Source organism: Meles meles, chromosome 7, assembly GCF_922984935.1.
Source record: "Meles meles chromosome 7, mMelMel3.1 paternal haplotype, whole genome shotgun sequence".
NCBI classification, from domain to species: domain Eukaryota; kingdom Metazoa; phylum Chordata; class Mammalia; order Carnivora; family Mustelidae; genus Meles; species Meles meles.
Window position 1 is genome coordinate 28,684,035 of NC_060072.1, and position 25,148 is coordinate 28,709,182.

The 25,148-nt window shown below is 36.3% G+C and overlaps 1 long non-coding RNA gene across 1 annotated transcript in view; it reads left to right on the plus strand.

Moving 5' to 3' along the window:
- Positions 1-24,003, plus strand: part of LOC123946123 — a 92,174-nt gene extending 68,171 nt beyond the window's left edge. Inside the window, exon 3 of the long non-coding RNA XR_006819598.1 lies at positions 23,935-24,003. This is a non-coding gene — a long non-coding RNA (uncharacterized LOC123946123). The remainder of the gene's footprint in view (positions 1-23,934) is intronic.
- The last annotated feature ends 1,145 nt before the right edge of the window (positions 24,004-25,148 follow it).

Genomic DNA, 25,148 nt, shown 5'->3' on the forward strand with positions numbered 1-25,148 from the left:
CTACATATAACTATGAGCTTCCAGGCTGCCCTCCAGAATAGCAGTGCCTGTCTATACTCCCGCCACTGCTTGAGGATTTTTATCTATGTCTACACCATGCTAACACGTGGAATTACCTGGTAAAGTACTGATGTTTTCCAGTATTTCTGACTCTCCTCTTTCTGGGAATAAGGTAGTGTTTTACTTTCCCACACCTAGAAGTTAGATGTGGCAATGTGACTTTCTTAGAGCTATGGAATATGTACAAAAGCAACGTGAGAGTTGGTACCTCTGTTACCGGGTAAGGCTTATTATTAGGTCAGTTTGTTGTACCTGCTACATCTTTCTTTGATTTGAACTCCCTTATAGGAGATCCCTTCTAGTGAGTTGACATTATGGGCTCTCTCGAACACCCCCCAGAAATAACCAAGTATCCTTGAACCCAATCATTAGACACAGACCTGGCTCAAGATGAGATCCCTGTTAGAGATTCTACAACATGCCCACATATTTTTGCCTTTTCAGATAGAGGATTTTGTTTTGGTTTTGTTTGTTTTTTGAGTATTTTCTAAGTGGGAAAATGCATCACATAGAACATCAGATACTACAAAATATTGTATTGGAAAGCAGTGTGACCTGATGATCAGTGAACCAGAAAATGATGCTACTTAGGATTTTATAGCTGCTTTTCTACAATTTTCTATTCTCTTTTATTATCTCACTTTGCAGATACTCTTCCCACTGTCAGTAGCTTTCTCCTTCATTGGTGCTCTCTATTTTTCTCCCAGGCAATTACCCCCAAGGAAGCAGGAACAATAGCTGTTTTTATCACCTCTGCGCACGTACTACATGCCTTTCTCATACTATGTGCTTAATTAATCTTTTTGTATTTGTTGTTTCAAATTTGATAGGATATGTAAAATATGAGAAGTGAAATTATTGTTACTGGGCCTACAATGACTGCAAATATTATTTAAGGGAGGGACTGAAGGATCACCTATGAATAAACTTAATTAGTTTTAGTGTCAAAATTTAATAAGCCAGTTTTGATTCATTAAGGATCTTTTGTGCTACTTTTTTAAAATTACTGATTAATCAATTCTGTTTCATTGAGGTTACACAACAAATATTATTTGAAATAAATGCTATTATTCAGTTTTTCTTTTTAATGTTTGGTAAGTCAAGAGACCAACACCTTTGTGGTATTTGTGATAAAAAATCTTCCAGGAGAAAAAAAGTCTTCTAGGAAAGACATCAGGGGGAAAAAAAAAAAATATATATATATATACATGTATATATATATATACACACACATATATGTATACACACATACATATATATGCACATGTATATATATTTACTTTTACAAATCCTATCAAATTTAATATATATTTTCTGAACCTATGAACATAGCTATATATCTATAATATTAAATGCATAGACTAGATTACCCTTAGTCCCTTCTTCCTCTAATGTGCTATTGATTCTATAATCCTATTTTAAAAACTTTTACGTTTTTTGAAAGCCCAAAATCTAAATACTCACAGACAGATATTTTAAAATGTCCCAAATACCTAACTTTTTAATTGTATAGATAAAATATCCAGATGTGTTGGTATAGGGTCTACTTTTGGGGAAAAAAAAAGAAACTGAGCTTTCTTTTAGGAAAGAAAATTGTTTTTACATAGCACGTAGCTGAATACATTTTAATGTATCAGCAAAAAAATATTTTAGATAATATTTGTTTACCCATTTGAGAACCTCCTGGGATGCCTCGGTGGCTCAGTCAGTTAAGCATCTGACTTTGGTTCAAGTCATGATCCGGGGTCTGGGATCGAGCCCCATGTCAGGCTCCCTGCTCAGTGAGGAGCCTGCTTCTCCCTCTACATTTGCCTGCTGCTCTGCCTACTTGGGTTCTCTCTCTGTCAAATAAATGGAATAATTAATTTTCTGCTTCCCTCTTAGACTTTCTTTCTCCACAGCACATTGCTTCTAGGTCACATTTATGTAACTCTTTTCTTTTTGGCTTTATGGAATCATTTATATTACTTCTGCTTCAGACTCTGTAAAATAGTCTTTTCTGACCTATATTTGTTTAAAATATGTCACATTCAGAGAGGAAGAAACTTCATTCGGAAAGAATTCTTTAAGGGGCACTGTTTAACTCTACCATATTGACTCTAGAAATTTCCATAGTTCCAACCAGTCGGTTGCATACTTGCATTAATAACCAGAGGTGTCCATCAGCTTTGGGCTTTATACAGGCAGCAAAAACATTTGCTAAGAAAAATTAACTCATATACCATAGTAAGGGATATATTTAGCTTATGACATGGAACACTCTAAAATTGATGCCTTGTTTTCTAAGACCATTTTCCATTCACTCACCAATAAGTAGAGGAGAGTAACATGTGATCAGAGAAGAGACAGATTTTCACTTAGGTTAAAAGACTCTTCCTGTGAGTGATCGTCCTTTGTTCCAACTTACATCTTCCTTGAGCTATCTCCTTGCTGAATCAGGGTATCTCATGCTAAGCCAAGTTCTTTTTTATGGCCTCGTCTCAAAGTACCAACTTTCAGTGCCAAAGTTGTATGTTTTGATTCCTGCTGGAAGCTTTGCTTCCTTCTAATGCATTCTGCAAAATGTTGCAAAGACTGTGAGGCTTCAGCTCTGTTTCTCTGAGAATTCCAAGTCTCAGTTTCCTTTGCTGGCTGCATTCTCTTTTAGGTTTATTATTTCTGATGAGAATGCTGTTTTAAATCTAATTTGCCTGGAAGAGTTCCCAACAAAAAATGAATCTCCCCATTGTGTAAAATGTAGCCACTGTTATATTTCCTTTGTGTGCCTCCAGCAGCAGTAGCTCAGAAGTAGCTCCAAGGAACTGATGGTTTAATCATTCTTTATCCAATATCATGTCAGTTACACTAATATAATTGTTTTTCTGTCAGAAGGCCTCCTAACATAATCCACATGCTTTCAGCAGCTGCTTTAAAGGCACTAGCTTCACAACATCATACATGTGATTAGGGAAATCATTATAAAACAAAAGATAACCAGCTTTATGTTTTGGAATTCTTTGAGTTTATATGCCTTTCTAACTGATTTGAGGTTAGATATAAAATATAGGTGGCGGGATGCCTGGGTGGCTCAGCGGGTTAAGCCTCTGCCTTCAGCTCAGGTCACAATCTCAGGGTCCTGTGATCGAGCCCCGCATTGGGCTCTCTGCTCAGCTGGAAGCCTACTTCCTCCTCTCTCTCTACCTGCCTCTCTGCCTGCCTGTGATCTCAGTCTGTCAAATAAATAAATAAAATAAAATAAAAAAATTTTAAATATAGGTGGCATTGTTTAATGTTTAATTTAGGATAATTGGGTTAAGTGAGTATAATGTGGCCAAAAGGAATCAATTCAACAATCATTTTTCAAGTGTACAGTGTATGCAAGGAATCCTGGGAGTTATGATGGTGATCAAAACCTGGTTCTTTCTCCTAAAGAGTCTAAAACTAGAAAGGAAAAAAGTTATGTATGCAAATACCTAGGGGTTATAAAGTAAGGGTTGCAAAATAATGGTTCTAACTATAGCCTAACCTCTGCTTACGGCTGCATTTGGACTTCCTGGGACAGTTAGAATGAAACAACAGAACTTACTTTGCACCATTCAAATGAGGGGGGTTTGGGGCAAAAGAAACAGAAGGAGCCAGAGTCAATGTAGGCTTTCGTATTCTAATAGGTGGAGATGCAGAAGGATAGGGCTAGGAAGAGCAGCTTAGACTATTTCAAAGACTGGTCCCCAAGACTGGGCCCATGGGCTTTTAAAAAATCCAATGAATTATCATTTTATTTTATTAAGGGTCTACTACTGTCATATAACATTTTCCACTAAATCCTCCCAATATAAGGAAGTCTTTCTGGTTTTCATTTTCATGTAATTGTTCTCAAAGTAATTAATAAAAATGAAATAATTGACTGACATGTGAACATACTGGATTAAGAAGATAAACAGACCATTCATAACCAAAATACAGGATAGCATTAAGGAAAATGTCTCTGTTTAATATTATCCAAACAGAACCAGAAATGTATGTTTCTTGTGAAAATATCTTTGTTACTTAATAGTAAAAGATAATCACTTTAGCTATATAGCAACAGGAGCTATAACCAGAAAAGGGAAAAGCTGTATTTTATGAGGGATGCTATGAGATGTGTGTTCACAAGCTACATATTTTCATGCCTAGGTGGAGAAGTGTGACATAAGGAAATAGGAACATGATCCTGTTTCTTCTTGGCCTCAGAGGATTTTAGGAGATACAGTGCTGTTTGGATGTGTGCATGATTTACAGCTTTGGGGGAGTCAAAAATGAGTGCCAAATTGAATATGGTCAATGCCCTGTGATAGCAAAGACGACAATATATGAGTTCAAGTGAGAACCTTCTGAAACTCCTCAGAGTGAATCAGGGGATACTTTGAAGGGATCACAGCAGTCTTGCTGGTTAGCACAGGTCATTGAAACAACTAGTATTGCTACTATTGTGGTCTCTTTTATATGCTAAGGCTGGTAAAGCCATACAAGACCTGCCTTTTATAACCTGAAGATGAAAAGTAAGTTCCATGAGAGCAGGTGCCCAGCCAGTCTTGTTTATAATGACATACTCTATAAAGATAAAGGACTGCTTTGGGAAATGTCAAATATTTCCATTTTGGTAATGTGCTGGGTACATGGAAATTGTAGTGGGGAAAATATTAGAATGACCAGATGGAGACAGAGCATGGAGACTGGTAAATGTCAGGGTAAGGAGTTGAGATTTAGTCCGTAGTTACTTATAGCTGTTGAAGGTATTGAACTGGAAGGTGAAGGAAGAGATCTGGGTTCCTTTGGTCTGCCACTCCTTATAGGTTATGCCTTCTGTCACTCCGCACTGAAATGTAAATAAATGCACAGAAGGAATTCCAGTATTTCAGTCATGACATAGGCATTACATTGAGAGAGACATTCTTTTCTCAAGTCAAATATATAAGCCCTGGAAGAACTAACGTTCAAATGATCGGACTTTGTCTTGGTGAACAGACTGTAGTAACTATAAAGACAGTCAACCTTTCTCATATAAAGTCCAAAAGTCCTCAGATTCCCATATTTTTCTAGGTATATGCCTGGAATTTGTTAAATGCTAGCATGTCTTAGCCAACAAGATTGAGCTATTTGACTCCTAGGGCTACTGAAGTCAATTAATAACCGCACAGAGCAATTACAAAACAACTTCCATAGGTGTAGGAGGTTCTATTCTCAAAATGAGTTGTCTGAAAAATTTTTCAAAAAGCAAAATAGTAAATACAACGATCATTGGGATTTCCATTTTGTACCAGTTGATGTTGTTGACAAATATATCTATATTAAATAATCTTATGGATAAGGCAAAAATGGATTTCATGGTCTAGGTTTTCCTCTCTTCCAGTTTGTTTTGTTTCAAGTATTTATTTAAAATCTGAATGAGTGATAATGAAGTTATATTTATATGAAAGCGCATCAAGTTGATGTCAGAACAATTGGCTGAAATGTGAAAATTAGGACAAATTGATCACTGTGTTTTATTGGTTATGGCACAGTGTCATGGGAAGAAAATGAGCTTTAGAGTTCTGCCTTCCAATCTGATTTTGACCACTTATGACCTGTGAGTCTTTGGGAAAGTCACTTAATTTATTTGGGCTTCAGAATATCAGCTATAAAATTGAGATAAAAATGTCTATTAACCAGATTTTCATGATAAATAACTAAAATATGGAAAAATATTTTGCATATTGGCTTGCTCATAAGACTCTAGACAAATTTAGTTGTCATTGTATTCTCTTTCCATTCTACATCAGATAGCTGTTTTGAATATTTTAAAAATAAATGCTACTGGAGTTTCTTTTCTCTTACCAACATTTATATATTGTGTTGTTTATTTTTTGCTACCACCAAATGAATTTGAAGCAGCCTACATTATTAAAAAATAGAGTAAACACAATTATTTTTTAAATTAAATTAATATATAGTATACCATGAAGATAAGAAAATGAATGATATCAATTAATGACTGATTCTTCACCATAGCTTTCAGTGCCATATACCATGTATGGAAAACTTATCTTTCTATGCTTATTTCACATTTTGCAATATCACACATCTTTGCTGCAATTAAACAAGACCACTTAAAAATCACTAAATGGGGTGCCTGGGTGGCTCAGTGGGTTAAGCCGCTGCCTTTGGCTCAGGTCATGATCTCGGGGTCTTGGGATCGAGTCCTGCATCGGGCTCTCTGCTCAGCAGGGAGCCTGCTTCCCTCTCTCTCTCTGCCTGCCTCTCTGCCTACTTGTGATCTCTTTCTGTCAAGTAAATAAAATCTTAAAAAAAAAAAAGAAAAAGAAAAAAAATCACTAAATAGCTTATTTATTTTTCTTTAGATTTTATTTATTTATTTATTTTTAGAGAGAAAAAGCACAGGAGCGGGGGAAGGAACAGAGAAGGAGGAGCATGGTGGTTGAGCAGAGGGGGAGGGAGAGGAAGAGGGAAAGAATCTCAAGAGATTGGGCTAGGCACAGAGCCCAGTGCAGTACTCAATCCCAGGACTGAGATCATGACCTGAGCTGAAATCAAGAGTCCAAATCTTAACTCACTGAGCCACCAGGGGCCCCTACTTTTCTTCTAACTGAAATAGATATTCTTTCTTTCCAAACCTTCAGTGAAAGTTAAGTTCATCTATCTCCTAGCATAGTAGCTTCCTTTTTTTGTTGTTCATTATCTGTTATTTAAGTTGTAATAAATAGAAATGTAGTTACTGAATTATTCCCTGAAATTCCTGACAAGCAAGGGGGAAAATTAAATAATTTAGTTGTCCACTAGATAAAGCATGGTTAAGTCATTTGGAAAAATAGTGTAATTTACTTTGATTTCTATGATGAATTTATCTCATAGATAAGTATATAAGTTTTTTATATGATAATTGGATATTAAGTGAAAACATAATTCTCCAAAAGATTTTAAAATGTTTGTTAAAACTGGATATCCACAAGCAAAAAAAAAAAATTTTTTTTTAATCCAGACACAGACCTTACACCCTTCACAAAAATTAACTTAAATGAACCACAGTCCTCAATGTAAAATGCAAAATTATAAAGTTCCTAGAAGGTAATACAGGAGAAAATCTAGATGACACTGGTCATGGTTTTGACTTTTTAGACGTAACACCTAAGACACAACTCATGGAGGAAATATTCGATAAGCTGGACTTCATTAAAAAAAAAAATCTTCTTCTTTGTAAAAGACAATCAATGTCAAAAGAATGAGAAGACAAATCACAGACTGAAAGTATTTACAAAAGACACATTTGATTAAAAAAATCACTCTCTAACATATATAAAGAATTCTTAAAATTCAGCTATTAGAAACACAAACAGCCTGATGATAATATGGGCCAAAGACCTTAACAGCCACTTCACCAAAGATACCCAGATTGCAGATAAGCACATAGAAAGTTGCTCTACATCACCTGCCATCAGGGGAAGGCAAATTAAAACAATGAGATATGACTATACACCTATCAGAATGGCCAAAATTCAGAACACTGACAATACTTAATGCTGGCAAGGATGTGGAGCAACAGGAACACTCTCTCATTGCCAGTGGGAATGCAAAAATGTTCAGCCACTTTTGAAGACAGTTTTGAGCTTTCATATAAAACTAAGTACTTCTTGGTGTTTACCAAAAAAAGTTAAAAACTTATGTTCATGCCCTGTACATGGATGTTTATAGCAGCTTCATTCATAATTGTCCAAACTTGGAAGCAACCAAGATGTCTTCTAGTAGGTGAATGGGTAAGTAAACTGTGATTTATTCTGGTTACTAAACTGTGGTTTATCAATCCTTAATAAAGAGTTATTATTATGTACATATTAAATATATATTATTAAGTACAAGGAGCCGTCTTTATATATAATATAGATATTAATGTTTTGGGGACGTACCAATAACAAAGTGTCTTTGTTAAGATGAATTCCTCTTTTATTACACATAGTCCAATTTTAACTTAAGGAAGATGAATGATGTTATTCAGCAATGTCATGTCCGGATTATATTTCTTAACATAGGTCAGAGCTTGGAGAATATTTAAGAATGGCTGGCTAGCTTGTCTCTTTAAATCACCCCACATTGAAGTAAATTTTGGCAAGACCTGGTTATTTGCAGTCAATTTGTGGTATAACTTTCTGATAAGTGCCCAAAGCACAGTTATCTGTATACTGATTAAAGAGTGCTATAGGCAGCATACATACCAGATGTGCAGATGGCAGAATTTATAAAATCTTCTGGAATGCTTGGAGCCTGTTTTGTGTTCTCACCCAGACAGAAAGCCATATAATTTCCAGCAAACATAATGGTAGGATGCAGGAGAGTAGGTATGTGTCTGTGTGTGGGCAGGGTGGGAGCTTTAGGCAGGGGCAGGAAAGGGGGACTGTAGTGGGACCTTCAAGTCTGTTCAAATATTTATATAAAATACTCATTAGATATCTAAGAGTTCTGTGCTTCAAAGGATGGAAGTGAAGATTATGTTCTAAAATACTGCTTTTATTATATAGCTTGAAAGAATACAGATTAGCAATTTATTGTTATGACCAGAAGAGTACCATAGAGTACTGAGGTAATAGAATAGCTGCTTTGGGGGAGGGACGTCCTTTATTAGTAATATGTAAATATATTTAATTGGACTGTATATTTTTCTTTTGTCTTTTTTCCAGTAATAAATGTTAGATACTTTAAAATTAGTGAAATCCCTGAATACATGAGCAAATTTTCCTTTACTCCTTTCCACCTCTCTTCTCTCCCAACCACCCTTCCATTCTTCCTTCTTTTCCTACACTGGGCATAATGCTTGGCAGGTAGTCCATTTGTGAACAATATTAGGCATGTCCCTCTACTTTCAGAGCTTACTACTTACCTCCTTTTTAGTACTTACCCATTTGCATTGTTATTTAATGGTTTGTCCTAGCCTACTAGCTCAGAGAAGGATAGCAGAGCAGATGTGGGCATCCCTTTTATGGCAGCAAAATCAGTAGGGAAGGGCTGAGCCTTCTCCATCATAATCCCTTCTATTCCCACCAATTACTTCTCCAGAGTATCACAGGGCTCATTAATGCCCTTTGTTACTCCAGTTTCTGAACTCTACCATACCCTATGACCCTCTCTGTTGGGCTAACCTCCAACTGATGAGGGAACCAGTAGACTTAACATGTAAATGCCCCTGGGAAGATTGTTTTATTTATTACTGTATTTAAACATAAGTCTCCTAACTAATGGGAAAAGTTACCTCCTAGGGTTAAAACAGGCAAAATTCTGATTATGCATCATAGCAGTTCGCCACCTCTGCCCTTCCTCCCCAGAAAATATTCCAGGGGCACACAAGGGCAGTCTCTTCTGTTTTTCCTCTGTCTCATCTGGAGCTGAAATATGTATAGTCAGTTGTTCCTGATTTTTGTTCTGAAACCCCAGAGCCTTTTTCTATGAATGATTGATCTGTACCGTCACCTCCATCACCTCTACATTTCTAGAACCTGCTAGTGTCTATGCAAGGCCAACTATAGACTCTTTTAGATTCTATAGTTCTATAGATTCTATATTCCATTCTTCTCTAATATATTCTATATTCTCTAATATATTCTATATTCTTTTAGATTCCTATAGATTCTTTTATAAATCTATAGATTTATTGATTCTTTTTATAGAGTCAAATTCTTTATATTTCCCCTGTCTAAGGCATCCTAAATGTTTACATAAAACCTAATACCACACGCAGTCTTATTAAGAAAGAAGCTAGTGGGAGGTACAAGTAGAAGCTAGTGTCCTTCAAGCAGGAACTTTATAACTAATGAAGAGAATGGGCATTTGGGTGACTCAGTGGTTAACCATCCCATCTTGATTTCGGCCTAGGTCCTGATCTCAGGTTCCTGGGATCCAACCTCTACCCCCCACCATGGGACTCCACACTCAGTGGGGAGTCTGCTTGAGGATTTTTCTCCATTTCCGTCTGCCTCTCCTCCCCTCCTCTCTCTCTCTTTCAAATAAGTAAATAAATCTGAAAAAAAAAAAACTAATAAAGTGAATACTTTTAAATGCCTGAATTCATAACAGCAGGATTATTTTCAGGTGGAACCTTGATATATTTGGAAAAAATACCTTTAAATGTGCTTGATTAAAAAAAAAATTGTTTCCAGTAACTATGGACTAATCAAAACATCTTCCCATTGAGGAAACACTAGAAAATGTAGGGGAAAAAATGAAAAAAATAATCTGAATAAAGTTAGTTCAGAAAGACTGAACAATTATTGAAGATCCAGTTTGAGATCTGGGGAATACAGAGATCTATACAGGTTAGATTTACATTAGGAGTATTTGTTCTCTGTGGATATTTGCTGATTCTGAAAGAGTTACTGAATGTCTGGGAAGCTAAGTGGTATTACTGAGTGTCTTATGGGTATGGGCAGAAGGCAAAAATTGGGGTAGGGACTCCAAGAGGACGGTACAGCATCAGTAAACAATATGTGACCTGTGAAGTTTGATAGGAAGTCATCTGTCCCTTGCAGAGACAAAAACACAGCTTTGAATCACTTCAGTTTTTGAAATCCCATTAAAGAGATTATAGATTTCTAAAGTAAGACTTCTGACTAAAAGAAAAGCCTATCATCTCTGAAGAGAGCATAATTTTTGGTTCCAGATCTCACAGCAAATTGACCAAACACAAAGGGATTGAATAGCATGTGCCGGAGTGAGGATAAGCAGGGTGTAAGGATTTTATAGTTGTCAGATGCAGATTTTAGATGAAAATTGCTTAAAATATTGAAGGAAATGAATAGGATGAGTGAGAACTTAAGAGAATTTGAAGCTAAAGAAAAGATGCTTAAAACTAAAATTTTAGGAATTTTAAAATGTAATAATTAAAATGAAGAGCTATAGAGATGGGTTTAGTGGTTTATTAGATCTAAAGGAAAAGAAAATTAAAGAGCTGGAAAGAAAAGTAAAAGAAAATATCCAGAATGAATTTCAGAAAAGAAAAATAAAAGAACAAATAATATATTCTAGAAGGCAAAAACACAACCACACATAAACCGCCACCTGATTTATGAGAAAAGTTGCAATGCAATGTAGTGGAAAGCTTTCTGATAAATGGTACTCACCCCCACTATACATGACTCAATTCTAGGTGGAGAATAAATGTTCAAAGGTACAAGAAAATAATAATGTCAAAGGTACAAGAAAATATTTTTAAAGGTATTAAAAAAAAACAAAGGCAATCTTATAAACTTTAGGTGGTCATAAGTTTCTTAAATAGTAAACAATAACTCTAAATATAAAGAAAGATTGATAAATTGGACTACTAAAAATCTTTTTGTCAAAAGAAATCTTTAAAAAGGAAAAAAAAGAAAGCCACAGAATGGGAGAAAATATTTTCAAAACGTATAGTTAACAAATGACTCACATTCTGAATGTATAAAGGACTTTCACAAATGAATTTAAAAGATAATTGAATAGAATAAAAAACTGTTACAACCCTTGAAGAGACATTTCACAATAAAGTAAAATAAATGAATAATAAACAAATAAAAATTGATTAATTTTATTCATCTTTTTTAAGATTTTATTTATTTATTTATTTTTGACGGGGCGGGGGGGGAGAGAGAGAGAGAGAGAGAGATCAATAACAAGTAGGCAGGCAGAGAGAGGGGGGAAACAGGCTCCCTGCTGAGCAGAGTGCCCAGTGCGGGGCTCATTCTCAGGCCCCTGAGATCACGACCTGAGCCAAAGGCAGAGGCTTAACCCACTCAGCCACCCTGATTAATTTTATTAGTCTTTAAGGAAATGTCGATTACAAGCAAAATGATGTATGACTTTACACTCACCGGAAGGGTTAAGATGAGAAGGCATATAATACTGAATTTTGACAAAGATGATGAGCAGTTGGAAATCTCATGCACTGTGAGAATGCAAATTGAATAGATACTTTGAAAAATGGTTTTGATGTATATACTTATGGTGCATGTATGCATAGCCTATGATTTAGTATTCTATTTCTAGGTATATATATTTTTTTTTTTTAAGATTTTTTTTTTATTTATTTGTTTGACAGAGAGAGAGATCACAAGTATGCAGAGAGGCAGGCAGAGAGAGAGGAGGAAGCAGGCTCCCTGCGGAGCAGAGAGCCCAATGCGGGGCTCGATCCCAGGACCCTGAGATCATGACCCGAGCCGAAGGCAGCGGCTCAATCCACTGAGCCACCCAGGCGCCCCTCTCGGTATATATTAAACAGAAATGCATGTCTGATATATATCTATATCTATATCTATCTATCAAAGATATATGTATATATATATATATAAAGAAAAATATAATATCACTATTTGCAACAGCCAAACATTTAAAAACAAGGAAAAAAGCATCAATATGTATAACAACATTATTCTTAGTGCCTAAAATGAGAGACAATCCAAATGTTGGTAAATAACAATTTGTCTAAATAAATTGTGGTATATTCATTTAATAGTACACTATCCTTGAATGAAAATGAGACAACTATAACTATAAACAATAGCATGACTAAATCTCACAAATATATCTAGGAGAAAGATATCAGGAACAAAAGAATACATACTGTATCATTCTATTCCTATAAGCCTTAAGAACAGGCAAAACTTATTTTAGAAGTCATGATATGCCTGGAATGTAACTCAATAGGACCTTCTGAGGTTCTCCTTATGTTCTACTTTTTGGTCTGTTTGCATATTTTATGAACGTGTTGAGTTTGTAAATATCCATAGCACTTTGCAATAGTGAATTGTTTTCTTTTCTGTAGGTATGATATAATTCAGTGTTTACCCAGTAAGAGTTATAGCATCAAAGAATATCAAATGACTAGCTCTAATTTTAACAAAAGCATGCAAGTCCTTTTCACTGAAAACCACAAAATAATATTGATAGGAATTGAAATGCACAAATAAATGGAGGGGCATACCATGTTCATGGTTTAGATAATTACGTATTGTAAAGATATCTGTTTTACTCAAGTTGATAGTAAAATTTAATGTAACTGCAGGTAAAATCCCAACAAAATTTTATGTGAAACAAAGCAAACATATTCTAAAATTTATAAAGAAAGGGAAATAGCCAATTGCCTTTTACATAATAACAACAATGATAGAAGGACTTGCTTTAACTATTACTAAGACTCTCAAAAGATAAGCTGAGGCATATTAAAATTTTTTTATTTTTTATTTTTTCACTGTTCCAAAATTCATTGTTTATGCACCACACCCAGTGCTCTATGCAATATGCGCCCTTCTTAATACCCACCACCAGGCTCACCTAATGCCCTACCACCCTTCCCTCAAAAACCCTCAGTTTATTTTTCAGAGTTCACAGTCTCTCATGGTTCATCTCCTGCTCCAATTTCCCCCAATTCACTTTTCCTTTCCTTCGCCTAATGTCCTCCATGTTATTCCTTATGCTTTACAAGTAAGTGAAACCATATGATAATTGATTCTTTCTGCTTGACTTTTTTCACTCAGCATAATCTCCTCCAGTCCCATCCATGTTGATACAAAGGTTGGGTATTCATCCTTTCTGATGGAGGCATAATACTCCATTGTATATATGGACCATATCTTCTTTATCCATTCATCAGTTGAAGGGCATCTTGGCTCTTTCCACAGTTTGGCAATTGTGAACATTGCTGCTCTGAACATTGGAATGCATATGGCCCTTCTTTTCACTACATTGTTTCTTTGGGGATAAATACTGAGTAGTCCAATTGCAGGATCATAAACTATTTTTAATTTTTAAGGAATCCCCACACTGTTTTCCAAAGTGGCTACATCACCTTGCATTCCCACCAACAGTATAAGAGGGTTCCCCTTTTTCCACATCCTCTCTAATACTTCTTGTTTACTGTCTTGTCAATTTTGGGCATTCTAACTGGTGAAAGATGGTATCTCAATGTGGTTTTGATTTGAATCTCCCTAATGACTAATGATGATGAACGTTTTTTCATGAGTCTGCCATTTGTATGTCTTCTTTGGAGAAGTGTCTGTTCATGTCTTCTGCCCATTTTTTCACGTGATTATCCGGTTTTTTTGTTTGTTTGTTTGTTTTTGTTTTTGTTTTTGTTTTTTTGACTGTTGAGTTTGAGGAGTTCTTTATAGATCTTGGATATCAGCCCTTTGTCTGTAGTGTCATTTGGGAGTATCTTCTCCCATTCCATGGGTTGCCTCTTTGTTTTGTTGACTGGTTCTTTTGCTATGCAGAAGCTTTTGATCTTGACGAAGTCCCATAAGTTCATTTTCACTTTTGTTTCCTTTGCCTTTGGAGACATGTCTTGAAAGAAGTTGCTGTGGCTGATGTCGAAGAGGTTACTGCCTATGTTCTCCCCTAGGATTTTGATAGATTCCTGCCTCATGTTGAGGTCTTTTATCCATTTCAAGTTTATCTTTGTGTATGGTATAAGAGAACAGTTAAGTTTCATTCTTCTATACATAGCTGTCCAGTTTCCCCAGCACCATTTATTGAAGAGACTGTCTTTTTTCCACTGGATATTTTTTCCTGCTTTGTCAAAGATTATTTGACCATAGAGTTGTGGGTCCGTATCTGGGCTCTCTACTTTGTTCCACTGGTCTATCATGACAGGTGGGATTTATCCCTGGGATGCAAGGGTGGTTCAATATTGACAAATCAATCAAATGTGATAGAACAAATCAATAAGAGAAGAGAGAAGAACTACATGGTCCTCTCAACTGATGCAGACAAGGCATATGACCAAATACAGCATCCATTCCTGATTAAAATGATTCAAAGTATAGGAATAGAGGGAACATTCCTCAACTTCATAAAATTTATCTATGAAAAGCCAACAGCAAATATCATTCTCAGTGGAGAAAAGCTGACAGCCTTCCCTTTGAGATCAGGAATGACAAGGATGCCCACTCTCACCATTGTTGTTCAACATAGTATTAGAAGTCCTAGCAATAGCAATCAGACAACAAAAAGAAATAAATTGTATTCAAATTGGCAAAGAAGAAGTCAAAATTTCCCTCTTTGCAGATGACATGATACTTTATATGGAAAACCCAAAAGACTCCACCCCCAAACTACTAGAACTTATACAGCAATTCGGTAATGTGGCAGGATATAAAATCAATGCTTTCTTATATACTAACAATGAAAATATAGAAAGGGAAATGAGAGAATTGATTCCATTTACTATAGCACCAAGAACCATAAGATACCTGGGAATAAACCTAACCAAAGAGGTAAAGGATCTGTACTTGAAGAACTACAGAATACTCATGAAAGAAATGGAAGAAGACACAAAAAGATGGAAAAGCATTCCATGCTTATGGATTAGGAGAATAAACATTGTTAAAATGTCTATACTGCCTAGAGCAATCTATATGTTCCGTGCCATCCTGATCAAAATTCTGGCATTTTTCAAAGTGCTGGAACAAAGAATCCTAAAATTTGTATGGAACCAGAAAAGACTCCAAATTGCTAAGGAAATGTTGAAAAAAAAAACCAAAACTGGGGGCATCATGTTGCCTGTTTTCAAATTTTACTACAAAGCTGTGATCGCCGAGACGGCATGATACTGGCATATTAAAGTTTTTAAGAGTTTGAGCAAAACTCTATTTGAATAAGGCAACATCCAAACTGGCAGACAGAAGGACAGACTTTCGCAGGCAGAGCAGGAACAAGAAAGATACACTGGGCAAAAAACTCGGTTGGTTTTGCAAAGTTACTTTCTTTTGGGGGTGTGAAAGTTCTATCAGGCAGATTACCTATCTAATGCTGATTCTTGATTAACTGGTTTAAGATTCCATTTCTGGAAGAACTGAAAATATAATTATGTCTGCTTGGTGATGTGGGGCTTACCGTAAGTAACTCCATTTGGGGTCTTGGGTTGTTTTTAAGACTTGAAAAGCTATAATAAATCAGTGTGATATTGGTGCAAAATATTGTAAACTGACCAAAGAAAAATGGAGAATCCAAAAACAGAACCAGGCATATATAGACAATTGATTTGTTACAGAGCTAATATACATATCACTTTCAATAAATGTTTGTAGAGCATTTAGGTATCCGTATTTTTAAAAAATTAGCATAGCACTCACAAAAATTTATTTCAAGTATTTTTAGGTTTCTGAATGTGAAAAGCAAAATAATCATGCTTCCACAAAAAGATATGACACTACTTAAAATGCCTTAGAGGGAAAATTTCTTAAATAAGATACTCTGATATTGTGGTTTATAATAAGAAATATATATTTGGTCTTCCTTCAGTTCCTGACACATAGCTCCCAAGCCCTCATAATTTCCTAAGTGATTAGAGCAACAGGGTTATCTTTTGTTATAATATTTTGTTTTGTCCTTAGTTCTTGAAATGGCTTGAGAGAGAGAAAGGTGAAAGGAGCGTCTTTTGTTATTCATAACAAGCCCCTTTCAACCACACTAGAGTTTTGTTATTGAGGTGACTTTTGGAAAGCCTCCAAGGACCAGGGCTCAGTGCCAGAAGAACCACACATGATTAGAGGATTAGAAATTTCAGTTCAACACCACTCCCCCACCCCAACTGCTCAAGAAGGGAGAGGGGTTGGAGATTCAGTTCAGTCAGTAATAACCCATGATTTAATCATGCCTATGTAAAGAAACTTCCATAAAAACAATCCCAAAAGACCGGGTTAATGAGCTTCAAAGCTGGTGAACACATGGAGGGGTTGGGACAGTGATCTGCCCAAAGAATGCACACAGGCTCCATACTCCTTCCCACATCCCTGCCCTATGTATGTCTTCTATCTGGCAATTCCTGAGCTACATCCCTTTATAATAATGTAATTAATAAGAATTGAGTTTTGTGAGCCACTGTAACAAATTAATCAAAACCAGGGAGAAGATTGTGTGGACTTCTGATCTATAGCCAGTGGGTCAGAAGCACTGGTAACAACCGGAACTTGCAGTTGGCATCTTAATTGGGAGCAAGGGCAGGTATGTAGGACTGAATCCTTAATGTGTGGGATATGACACTCTTTTTAAATACAAAGAGTCAGAATTAGTTAAATTCTAGGATACCAGTAGGTATTGTCAATGTGGGAACTCCCCTCCCCCACATACACCTGGTGATCGGAGTAAAGAGATTTCAGGGCATCATATGTAGTGTAAAGGAAAGCAATAGTGTATTTTTCCTTTACCAATACTAAGGGAATAATAAAAGAAAACATTTGGGGGCACTTGGGTGATGCAGTCGATTAAGCATCCGACTCCTGGTTTCAGCTCAGGTCATGATCTCATGGTCTCATGATCAAGCCCAGAGTGGAGCCCTTCTCTCAGTATGGAATCTGCTTGAGGTTCTTTCTCCCTCCCCTTTTGTCACCTCTCCCCACCAACACTCCCTCTCTCTCTCTCAAAATAAATAAACATTTAAAATAAAATAATAAAACATTTTTAATTGTTAGACTAAGGGCTGCAGTACAGTAAAGATATTATTTACAAAGGAAAAAAAGTAAACCTAAAAATAGGAGAAGTATTGCAATGCATTTCAAGGATCTTATATTCAGGATACACAAAGAATTTCTACACATCAGTAAGAAGAGGAAAGAATCAAATGGAAAAATATGCATATTTTCAGGAAATATTTCAGAAGATAATCAAATAAACACATGAAAAGGAACTAAATTTCTTCATAGTAATCAAGAAAATGCAAATTAAAGCCACGAAGAAATATGGTTACAAACCCCCCAGGAAGACAAAATTTAAAGTGTGGCAATTCCAAATGTTGACGAAAGCAGAACCAATTTGTGTGAGTAAAGTTTGAGAAAGTTAATCTTCTGTGCTGTCCCTTGAAGAAGGAAAATACGATATTCTCTCCAAATACCAATTTGTTCTTGAGTCTAATGAATAAGCCACTCTCTTAAGGGTTTATAGACCCAATTCCAACGTTCTGGGGAAGTTCCTCTACACACAATACCAAGCAATTCTCAAACACCAGAAGGGTGTTCAAGAATTCATCTGAATTCTGACACTGTCTCTCTAGTGATAGTATCAGATTACAGGTTAGTGGTTCAGTCTTTCAAGACTGCCCTTCTCCCCACTAACCTTAAGTTTGATTAATTTGTTAGAGATGCTTCCCGAACTCAATGGAACATTTACTTAATGTTTACCAGTTTATTAGGGATATGACAAAGGATACAAATCATTAGCTACATAAAGAGGTATGTAAAGTGAGGTCCTGAGCAAAGGAACATTTATCCATGGAGTTTGGGCAGACCACAGTGGCAAATGGAAGAGTTCTGGTTCCCCAAGTGTGGAAGGTCTCTGGGAAAACAAATAAACAAACAAACAAACAAAAAACACACCAAAAAGCTGTCCTTGGGTTTTTGTGGAGGTTTCATTACAAAGTCATAATTGACTAAGTCATTGGCCATTGGCTGATTCCATCTTCAGCCCCCTGTCCTCCCCTGAGGCTGGGGAAGTGGAATGGAAGTTTCCATCCCTTTAAACACATGGCTGGTTCTTCTGGCAACCAGCTCTGCCCTTGCATAGGATTCAAAAGTCATTTTCCTTAGGAGACCCTGAGTGGTTTAGTTGGTTGAGCCTCTGACTCTTGATTTCAGCTCAGGTCATGACCTCAGGGCCCTGGGATCAAGCCCCGTATTGGCCTCCATGCTCAGTAGGGAGTATGCTTGAGGATTCTCTCCCTCTTCCTCTGTTTCTCTCCCGACCCCTCTCTCAAATAAATAAATCTTTTTTTTTAAGTCACTTTTGTTAATAACAAGACACTCATCTCACTTTTATGTCACTTTAAGCATTCTCAGGAACTGTGGATGAAAACCAAATATTTCTGAGAAACATGTATTTGGCCATCTGAATGACAATATATATTTCTTTTTATATATTTATTTATTTTAAAGATTTAATTTATTTATTTGTTTGACAGAGAGATCACAAGTAGGCAGAGAGGCAGGCAGAGAGAGAGAAGGAAGCAAGCTCCCCACTGAGCAGAGAGCCTGATGCGAGGCTCGATCCCAGGACCCTGAGATCATGACCTGAGCTGAAGGCAAAGGCTTTAACCCCCTGAGTCACCCAGGCGTCCCGACAATATATATTTCCTATAAATCATTATACTGCAGCTATGATTTTTCAATAGTTTTTTATCAGATGTCTTTTTAATGGATAAGTTATTAACACAGGATGTTTATTCCATAACTGTGTTATTTCATATAAATTCTGTGCAAGTCTTATCTTACTGACATCTCTAGTTTATTTATTTTTGTTCACTTGCTCCTTACTGGCTCCCATTAGACTTCACAAAAGTAAAGACCCTTTTATTTCTAGATTGTTCCATAATGGTTTTAGTCTGACAATCTGTTGTTATATGTTTAGCTAAAAGGCATAGCCCCATAATAACAATTTGTGTATAGTAGAGGAATTTTGACTTAACCTTCTTATCCCCACAATCTCACTAGTCAGTAACAATCAACAATTAGAATATTAGATGTCCATTTCCTTTTTCTCCTTAAGGATGGGTAGAAGGAAAGAAAAAGGGATTATCCAGTAGTTAATAACATTGATTTTTTTCAGTAGAGGTATAAAGTTTCCCCTAGTTTCCCCTAGACTTACCTTATGGACAACCATTTAGCATTGTTATTGCATGCTACTAGTTCAGTTCAATTAACATTTATTAACTGGCTGTTTTTGTAGTTTTTAAAATAAAAAGATGGCAGTTTTATCCTCTCTTCCAGAAAGCCACATGAAAGTATAAAGAGAATGACAGAGAAATAAAAATGGAATCTCTAAGGAAGCTAGGGAGAGATCTGATTTATTCATTAATTATACAGAATGCTAAAAATTTTTATTAAAATGGTTATTGAGTGCCATCTATGCTCTAAGGGCTATCACAGTGTTAGGACATAGAGCAGGAAAAATAAACTATGCCAAATATGTGAAAGGGCTGCTAAATTTAGTGACTATCAGAAAGAAAAGTGGAAGGCTTCCCAGAGGTAATGTCCATGCCTGAAGATTTCAGAAGTTGGCTCATTCACCAAATTAAGTAGCCTAAACCTAGACTGAGGGGTCTATCTGAGAACTCATTGTTTGGACCCAGCTTAGCCTGCAGACTTAAAAAGCCAAACGAAGATTGAGTTAAATGCAAAATCGTGTATGGAGAAAGCATATCTTCAGGCAGAAGGCTGTCAGACAGGCAGGATGGAAGAGAGGAACAATGCTTGGTGAGTCTCCTTGCAGTGCCAGTCTCAGCCAGTTCAGAAAATCAAACGTTAAATCAGTTATACATACAATTCTGAATTATATGGAGAATTATTGGTAGCTATGAACATGATGCTGGCTCTCCCATTATATGAACTACCTGAAAATAATTGGCTTTGGAAAGGCCTACTTGTTTGAAAATCTAGTCATCATTAAGGAACAATTTAGAATCTCAGGAATGAGTTGCCACAGTGCCCAGGGCTGTTTCTAGTAGCAGTGAGGATGTGTGTAGAAGTGACTTCCAGTGTAAGAAGTCAGAGTTTGAGACTCTCAGAGAGGGTGCAATTGGATGGCAGTATCCTAAAAAAAAAAAAAAAGGAGACTGCAGAGTCCCCAAATCTCCTACTGATTCTCTTCAAGATATTGATGGACTCTTAATTATTCATGCAAGAAAAACCAATGGAGAGCAGCCGCTGGGAGGAATAAGTGGAGCACATTTTAATATCTGCCTGCTGCTAAGAGAAGAGATTGAAGTTCAGGTTCCACCAAATCAGAAGAACTTACTATATACCTAAGGCTTTTCTCTGAACTACCAGAAGGGCAATGACAGAGTAACAACAAAATGGAAACAATCTTTAAAAAGAAAAAAAATAACTATGATCAATTCATGGAAGAAGTAAGGTGATCTTTCGATACCTACCAACAATCCACCAAAAAGTAAAAATTAAACCAATCTTCTTTGGAAAGAAGATTACATTACCTAGAGACTATGAGATTTTTTAGTCTACCATTTCCAGTATTAAGTGAAAAAGTAAAGGCATGCTAAAATACAGGACCAATGGAACAAAACCAAGAGAAAAACAGACCATTAAAGTAAATGCATGAGTGAATCAGATATTGGAGTTATCACAGATTTTTAAATAATACAATTGAATTAGTTCAAGAAAACAGAGAGGAAAATGGGAAGTTTCAGGAGACATCTAGAATAAACACACATACGCACAAGCATGCACACAAAAACAACCTGTCAAACAGAAATTCTACAACTGTTAAATAAAATGACAAGGATGAAGAATTTACTACTTAGCAGATTGGAAATAGCAAAAAGAAAGATTGAGTAAATCCTTTCATAGAACTGTGGAAAGTATTCAGAGTAATGCAGAGAGAAAAAGCTTACAGAAAAAAAAGCATGAGAGACTTCTAAGATAAAAGGAGAATGCTTAACTATGTTAATCAAAGGGGCGATAGTTAAAGAAATAGTGACTGAGAATTTCCTAGATGTGAATAGATATCAAGCCATACGTTCAAGGTCTGCAAACACCACATAGTAAAAACAGAAAACCACTGTTAGGAATAGTATCGCTACACTGATAAAAACCAGAGGTAGAGTGATATCTTAAAAGGAAGCTACAGGGAGAAAAAAGAAAGTTCAAGCAGTACAATTACAGGGTCAAACAGTTTACAGGTTTGTTTGTTTGTTTGTTCAAGATTGGGATGTATACACTCCATCTACTCTCTAGAAATTCAGCAGATTTTCTCCACGCCCTTGAAAATAATCTTACAAATTTTGGTTGTAACTTTGATATTCTAAATAGTAGCATCTTTAAACCTCTTTAATATTTAACCTGTTGTGGTTTCGGAATGATGAATGGGGCTGTTGGCAGTTTTGGAGACATTCAGCCTTTTCTTACTGAAACTTCTTCATTGACTTTGGCCTTTTGGGGGCTTTTTACTTAAAGTGCAATTTATAATTTAGGTATTACTAAAATAGTGTTCCCATGAAGATTTATGCCAGTTTATCCCTACATCTGTGCACATAAAGTTGATTTTACAGGTTTCCATATTCATTTTCTTCAATCACAAAGAACAAAATTGCAAGGGCTCTTAGTGTTTGCACTGCTAATATATTGTTTTATCATCTTTTTTTTTTTTGGTCATTCTTAAATTGAAGTTATACTCTCTCATAGAATGGCTTGTGCATTTATTAGTTTTCTAAGTAATTTTGATTTTATCGCAACTCTTGGTTTCATAACTTGCCTTCAGGTGTCCTTGAAAGAAGCATTTTCATCTCTGTGGATTCAAATGCCCTCCTTCGGCTTACGTGGGCAGCAATTATGGTGTCCTGTATCATCTTGTCTCTTTACACAGTGATCCCTATGAAGCTGAGATGCAAAGATTCTACCCCAGTGATTTAGGTTTGGCCTCATTCCAAGCCTTAATTGATGGAGACTTTGTCCCGTATTTAGTATTCAGTATAGAGCAAAGCATTTCTCATGAAATGGTTCCAGGGAATGAAAATGACCTAGTTGTTGCAAGCCTCCCAGCAAAGTGGAATTACCTTCTGGACCAGGCCTGAGACTCAGGGCCCCGCTGACCCCTTTCTCTTGCTAAGTAATTTCCTAAGATACAAACTAGACTCATTTTGAAAATATAAAACTCTGTTTAATATATACTATAAAGTAAAAATACCAGGTACAAAATGTTATGGACACACATTAGAATTGTAAACAAAACAAAACAAAAAAAAAATTAATAAAAGCATATGAAGAAAGCCTGGAAGGAACTCCACCAAAATAATAACAATGGTAGTTTGAGTACTGGAATAATAGGAAATTAATTTTCTTTTCATCATTTTACATAATTTCTGGATTGTAGTTATATTACCTTTATAATTAAACAATAAATTTCCTTTAAAAATGATGTTAAAATAACTCTCTGATAAAAATTTTGACAACCTACTTTTATAACCTCCTCTCCTTAGCAATAGACCTGAGATTATACTGCCGGAATGTCATAACTAAGATCATAACATGTTAATAACCCAACTGGAGTTCTTAACATTATGGTTTGCTTATTTTGTAATACACTGCTTTTTAGCACCTGTACAATTCAAACATTTTAATTACATTTTACATGACTGTCAGGCAAAGTAATTGTGAGCAAGTTTACATATATGCATTTTTCTGAAGCTTGACGTGTTATTGCAATCCAAATGTAGTGGAACCAAACAGGAAGACAAAGCAGTAATTGTGATTTCACTGTAAGTCATTAAAAATGGAATTTTTAAGTCATCTTTTTAATCTTGCAGATGCCTTAATAGCCAAAATAAGATTACTTTGTCAAAAGTATGTAAAGACCTCATATACCCTCGAACAAATCTTCTGGACTACAAATACAATATGAAAACTAAAAACTAATACAAAATTTTTTTTTTTGCCAGGTCTTATTTGACTACAAAATAGGTTTAGAAATAGAATCAATGATTTTTATATGCATTTAATATTTGCTCTTCCTGATACTGTTGTTTGATACTAACTCTACATAGTCTGAATGACTATAGAAAATATCCATATCATTTTAAGTTGGCATAATTTTTTTTTTTAGATTTATTTATTTATTTATTTATTTATTTAACAGATAGAGATCACAAGTAGGTAGAGAGGCAGGCAGAGAGAGAGAGAGGAGGAAGCAGGCTCCCTGCCAAGCAGAGAGCCCGATGTGGGGCTCGATCCCAGGACCCTGGGATCATGACCTGAGCGAAAGGCAGAGGCTTTAACCCACTGAGCCACACAGGCGCCCCAGGCATAATTTTTTATCTTTACCTGCAATACCGGGAAAATGTCTAGTAATCTTTAAGCTAAGTGAATGTGTTTTGGAAATAAGTTATACCTTAGTATATCTTTCCGAAAGGTCCTGAGATGAGGAACCATGGAAATAGCTCCCATGGACACATGACAGCTATACAATTACAATTACATCATGGCTAACTTCTTTTTTTTTTTTTTTTTTAAGGAGTTCAGCTCATTTTATTTATTTTTTCAGCGTAACAGTATTCATTCTTTTTGCACAACACCCAGTGTTCCATGCAAAACGTGCCCTCCCCATTACCCACCACCTGTTCCCCCAACCTCCCACCCCTGACCCTTCAAAACCCTCAGGTTGCCCCAACCTCCCACCCCTGACCCTTCAAAACCCTCAGGTTGTTTTTCAGAGTCCATAGTCTCTTATGGTTCGCTTCCCCTCCCCAATGTCCATAGCCCGCTCCCCCTCCCCCAATCCCACCTCCCCGCAGCAACCCCCAGTTTGTTTTGTGAGATTAAGAGTCATTTATGGTTTGTCTCCCTCCCAATCCCATCTTGTTTCATTTATTCTTCTCCTATCTCCTACCCCCCCATGTTGCTTCTCCATGTCCTCATATCAGGGAGATCATATGATAGTTGTCTTTCTCCGATTGACTTATTTCACTAAGCATGATACGCTCTAGTTCCATCCACGTCGTCGCAAATGGCAAGATTTCATTTCTTTTGATGGCTGCATAGTATTCCATTGTGTATATATACCACACCTTCTTTATCCATTCATCTGTTGATGGACATCTAGGTTCTTTCCATAGTCTGGCTATTGTAGACATTGCTGCTATAAACATTCGGGTACACGTGCCCCTTCGGATCACTATGTTTGTATCTTTAGGGTAAATACCCAGTAGTGCAATTGCTGGGTCATAGGGTAGTTCTATTTTCAACATTTTGAGGAACCTCCATGCTGTTTTCCAGAGTGGTTGCACCAGCTTGCATTCCCACCAACAGTGGAGGAGGGTTCCCCTTTCTCCACATCCTCTCCAGCATCTGTCATTTCCTGACTTGTTCATTTTAGCCATTCTGACTGGTGTGAGGTGATATCTCATTGTGGTTTTGATTTGTATTTCCCTGATGGCGAGTGACGTGGAGCATTTTTTCATGTGTCTGTTGGCCATCTGGATGTCTTCTTTGCAGAAATGTCTGTTCATGTCCTCTGCCCATTTCTTGATTGGATTGTTTGTTCTTTGGGTGTTGAGTTTGCTAAGTTCCTTATAGATTTTGGATACTAGCCCTTTATCTGATATGTCGTTTGCAAATATCTTCTCC